Here is a 5,957-nt window from a genome sequence, read left to right as displayed (position 1 = left end):
GTTTTCGCAACGTATAAATAGCCACTTTGTCTTTGGCATCGTTCAGCTCAATTGACTCTGAGATTGCCTTCTACCAGCTGCTTTTTTTGTCACATGCAACACAATTTAAAAATTATTCAACTCATCCGTTTCTAACCATACATTTTATTTTCAAGGTTCTTTTTGGGTTGAAAATAGCTTTCAAAAAGTCACTAAATCAGCAACATTGTCCATGTTAGACAGGAGGGCAGGACGTAAATATTCCGTTCATCCCCATTTGGCCACGTTCCAGTAGCTGCAATGCACATTAAAGTTGGCATTTGCTAGTGTTCAGTGGAGCAGACAGGTGATGGGGTCAGGAAGGACGCTCGGAGAGCAACGCCATCAAATGACGAGCCGGGGAGGTGATGGTGTTGACAGCTAATTGAATGAGAATCTAAAAGATAGACTCCAGACAAACTCTGTAAGGAGGCGTCTGTCGCTCTTGTCTATTCATCACTGCCGTTGCAGAATCAACGCGGCGTTGTCGTGTCACGCTTGTTGACGGTGGAAAACGCCGACTGACATGTCGCATCCCCGCAATAGCCGTGACGGACATTGTCGTAATAGTTTCAAACCTACAATTATGACTTTTTTTTTTTTTTCCCTTTTACAGGGCACTCATTTAAGTGCGTACAACAGGATAAAAAAAGTCTTGAATAGCATTATTATGTGAATTCAACTCATATTTTAAAACGATTTGACTATATACAACAATTTGGCAAAGCGCAGATGACGACAAATTAGTCTTTTAATCCGCAGTTTATCCACGCCTACCAGTATAGGGCTCTAGTGTCCCCAACAGGAGCATGACGTCGGCAGGGTCATGGTTTCATCTGATTTAGAATTCAACCCATTGAGGGTGAATTATTCAGAACGAGGAAAATGTGACGAAGAGAGTCGCAAAATGTGATTATTTCAGTCTCTCTACTCCAGCATGTCCAAAGTCCGGCCCGGGGGCCAAATGCGGCCCCTGGTCAAATTTCATCCGGCCCCCAGCCTCTGTCATAAAATCAATAATGTCTGGCCCGCACACAGACTTAATACATTGGTCAGCACTACTGCTACCATCATATGAAGTAGCTTACACACTAAATGCTGCTCCTCATTTACCCACTAAAAGGCAGCAGCACTCTAAGCAACATTACCCCATGTGACCTTTAACTCCCAATTTTCTAAAATGGTGACAATCAACACAAAAAAGAAAGTTGACTGCAACGGCGGACGCTTCAGGGATAGGAGGAAATTGGACTATTTCTTCACTAAAATACGTAACAACGGTGTCTGCCTCATTTGCAAAGAGACAGTCGCTGTTTTTAAAGACTTCAATGTGAGGCGATATTACCAAACAAGAGACACGGACATGTACGAAATGATTACAGGGAAGATACGTTGCGAGAAATTAAAGCAACTTGAAGCTAGTTTAATTTCACAGCAGCAGTATTTCGCACGAACCTGAGAATCGAAAGAGAACGCCACAAAGGCTCGTTGCGAGATTGTTGATATTATTAATTCAAAAAAATAATAAAGCAAATGTGACACACAGAATGGCTTGCTAAAATTTGCTTAAATATATTGTTCTACGTAAAGGACGTCAACCAAGGTCGGCCCCCCACATTTTTACCACACCAAATCTGGCCCCCTTTGCAAAAAGTTTGGACACCCCTGCTCTACTCCAACATTTTTACAGGATATTCTTTTTAATCGAAGTATTTACCCCCAATTGCTATTAAATGGTATGGTCATGACAAATAACAGTCTTGTGCTAAATATGAAATGATACAAACGCATTTATTCAGTACGACATGGCAAAATGACTCCATAATGGTCAAAACTGTCGACTTCACCTTTACTGTCGCATCTCCCGAACGATAATTTATGCCACCGTAGTTAGTCAGGCGTTTGTCATTTGTCATTTCCCATTCCCTTAGGAGAATGTTTACAAACCAAAAGGCGTGACAGCTAGCTGACATGCTAACCCGAACCGAGCGACGTCTCAGTCTTATTTTCGCTTTGCGAAGTGAAAAATCACAGAAAACTAGCCCGGGATCATGTCACACGGCGGCGGGGTTGTCGATTGTCTTCATCGGTCGGCAACCCGCCCGGCAGCAAGCAAGTTACAGCTCGTTTCCCTGCTACGGACAGGAGAGCTCGCCAGCGAAGCAGCTGGAGAGTACCGCCGGACAAACCGGCCGATGTCGGAGGAGCGCGTAGCTGCCACACGGTCAACACGAATATGGTGTAAAATAATGCTTTACTACATGGCGAAGACGTAAACAGAGACCGGCGTGCAGTTGTTGTGCAGCTAACATGGCAGGATGTGTCTGAGGAGAACTTTTCTACATGTTCGACCATGTTCAAACGTAAGTAAATAGTCCTTTATTTAAAGAAAGTTTGTAGTGTTTACTATGTAATGGCTGTATTTGCGGCCATTTTTAACACAAAGTTGCAATTTCTGATGGGGTTGAAAATTTGACAGAACACCGGGCACACAAAGGGGGCAATAAGCAGAGTATAGTGCTGTCCCGGCGGGGGTGTGTGCGACAAGCTGCCTGTCGTCGGCTGAGTGGCATTTTCGGTGTACAATCAGCCACAAAATGTAAGCCACCTCTGTATTAAAACGTGTGCCATGATCCCAGTATTTGATATAATACAAAATACGATGTTTACTCTTTTCCTCGTAAGTCCAATGGTCCCACAGTAGTAGGGCTAGTTTTGGCCAATATCGGTGGTGGACAGGAACCTTTTAAAAACCCAAAAAGGCTCACACGCCTCTCCCTGGTGCAACAACATTTTTCTTCAGCCGTTTGGCTAACAAGACACGAAAAATAAATTAATTAATCCGCCAAATCAGCTAAATCCGCAGTCCATCTGCACGCAATAAATCAATGCTGGATTATGATCTGCTGACGTCTGGTGACGTCACATTCGCATTCGTCCTAAACCCGAGACTGAAGCCGGAAGTCACTCATTTTCATGGCTCGGGGTTCAAAAATTGAATATATATAAAACGATCGCTTCCACACACATCCAAGCGGTCCATTTCATTCAGGAGCATAAAACACCGCATGAAATATGAAACAAACATGCTTTTTGGTGTCATGCTCACTTTCAACTCATTGGCTCCCTTTGACGGCGCCTGATGTCCAATTCATTTTGAGGAGGGGCAAATGAACAAAGAGTTCATTCACTCCTCCAAATCAAAAATGAACTGGACATCTATTGCCATTAATGGCACTAAAAAATGAGCATTTACAAACATCCCGGTCTATATAAATTGGATATCTGTCATTGTCAATGGTATACAGTGAATTAAACACTATGGAAAAAAAAAAAAACTTGTGTTTGGGTGTTGTTTGGGGCCATAGTGTATTTGTTTTTATTCTGTCAACGTATATTAAAAAAAAAAACACGATAATGATTAATAATTTAATAATAATAGCTGATATTTATTTATGTATTTTTATAAATGAAAAAAAAAAGTCCATCATTCCTTTTAGCAGTGGTGGTATGTAACAAAGTAAAAAAACTTTGTTACTGTACTTGAGTACATTTTTGTGTATCTGTACTTGTGTACAAATATGAAGTGGTACTTTTTACTTTTACTCCACTACATTTTACAGCATGTATCTGTACTTTTTATTCCACTTCTTTTCAAATCGTCACCTGCGTTACACATTACTTTTGTTTGTTTGTTTTTTTCTCATTGTGAAGCGATAGCTTCATTTTCATGCCTTCGCCGCAATCTGTGAGCCCCGTGCAACTGTACCGTAACTGAGCACTTGAGGCTGCAACACGACTACATGCAAGATAAGGCAGGTGAACAAGATATTGAGCAGTGAAAACAAACAGTGAGGGCAGAGCCTTCAGATGGGAGCTGCAAACTCTTATATAGTAGGTGGGGGTATGCATCTGATAGTAGTTTAGGAGTTTTTTGAGCTTGTTAAGCTTCTGTTTATAGTGAAGTTGATTTTATTGCTTGTTTTTTCCATTCTGAAATTTTGAATAAAACGAAATTTTTTGGTTCTTTGAATATTGCTCAAATCTTTGTGCATATACTGTATATGTATCACAAAAAAAAACTTGTACTTTTTACTTGTAAATTGTAAAGCAAGTATGTTTGTATTTGAGTAGACTTTCTTTTTTGCCTCTGTATCTGTGCTTTTACTTACCGTAATTTTCGGACGATAAGGCGCACCTGACTCTAAGCCGCCACCCACCAAATTTGACACGAAAACAACAACATTTGTTCATAGATAAGCTGCACCGGAGTAAAAGCTGCAGCTGTCCTCACTGTATTATGGTATATTTACACCAAAAAATATTACCCGGTAACACTTTATTTGACTTACAGTATAAGCCTGTCATAAGACCAAATGAACCACCATGAAGCTTTGAGCTAATTAGCTGCAAAGCTTAATTGCTTCAATAAGCTTGATTTGACCATCACTGTGTTATGACGGCAAGCCGTTAATGTGGATCCAAAAACACAGACCAGGAGATCAATAGAGCAAATGTTTGTGTTTAATTAGTATAACAAAGGGCGCACGCTAGAAAACGCGGATATAACAAGTACAACTTAGGACGCACGCTAGAAAACGCGGATATAACAAGTACAACTTAGGGAGCACGCTAGAAAACGCGGATATAACAAGTATAACTAAAAGAGCACCCAAGATGGCGTGAATATAACAGAGTACAAAATCCTAACTACAAAATCCAGAAGAGCACAAAAGTAAATAAGATCAAACCAGAACACGACCGAAGAACGTCGGAAGGCACCGAGGATGACGATGAGCACACAGCGGTAAGCAAGGCAGGAACAAGCATATGCAATAGTCCGACACTCGCAGACGGTGACAGGAGTCCTTAAATAGTGAGCGCTCCTAATGCGCCACAGGTGTGCGGCCACGGCCCCGCCCATCCAGCTGAATCAGATGCTGGAAAGAAAAAACAACTGAGAAGGCATACAGATATGACAGAACCCCCCCCTCAACGGACGCCCCCTGGCGGACCACCTGGTTTCGAGGGATGAAGGGAGTGGAAATCCCGCAAAAGCGATGGATCGAGGATCCAGGAGCGGGGGACCCATTGGCGCTCCTTAGGGCCATAACCTTCCCAGTCGACCAGGTACTGCACCCCCCTTCCCCGCCTCCTAGAATCGAGAATAGTACGCACCGTATATACCGGCCCACCGTCAACCACGCGAGGGGCAGGAGGAGGCACTGGTGGAGGGTTCAGGGGGCTAGTGGAGACCGGCTTGAGCAGAGACACGTGGAAGACTGGGTGGATCTTCATTGAACCGGGAAGCTGTAGCCTGACCGCGACGGGGTTCACCACAGAGTCCACAGCAAAAGGGCCCACGAACCTAGGGCCCAACTTCTTGGAAGTCCCAGCAAGGTTCAAATCCCGCGTTGATAACCAGACCATCTGGCCCGGACGATAGACCGGAGCGGGTCTTCTGTGGCGGTCAGCAATCAGGCGGTTGCGGGCTGCAGTGCGGACTAGTGCAGCCCTAGCGTCCCTCCAGACTCTATGGGCCCTCCGCAGGTGCACTTGGACGGACGGCACGACGACCTCGGCTTCCTGAGAAGGGAACAGTGGTGGTTGGAACCCGTATGCCGACATAAAAGGCGACCTCCCAGTGGCTGAGCTAATGAGGGTGTTGTGGGCATATTCCACCCAAGGCAGGTGTGAGGCCCAGGAGGCCGGATGCAGTTGGCAAACGCAACGGAGGGCAGCCTCCAGCTCCTGGTTGACCCGTTCTGTCTGTCCGTTGGACTGTGGGTGGTAGCCGGAAGACATACTTGACGTGGCCCCCAGAGCTTTGCAGAATGCTCTCCAAACCCGAGACACAAACTGGGGTCCCCTGTCAGAAACTAGGTCAGACGGAATGCCATGGGTTCGAAAAACGTGTGTTACCAGCAGGTCAGCGGTCT

Source organism: Corythoichthys intestinalis, chromosome 18, assembly GCF_030265065.1.
Source record: "Corythoichthys intestinalis isolate RoL2023-P3 chromosome 18, ASM3026506v1, whole genome shotgun sequence".
In the NCBI taxonomy this organism is placed as follows: domain Eukaryota; kingdom Metazoa; phylum Chordata; class Actinopteri; order Syngnathiformes; family Syngnathidae; genus Corythoichthys; species Corythoichthys intestinalis.
This window is presented reverse-complemented; position numbering follows the sequence as displayed.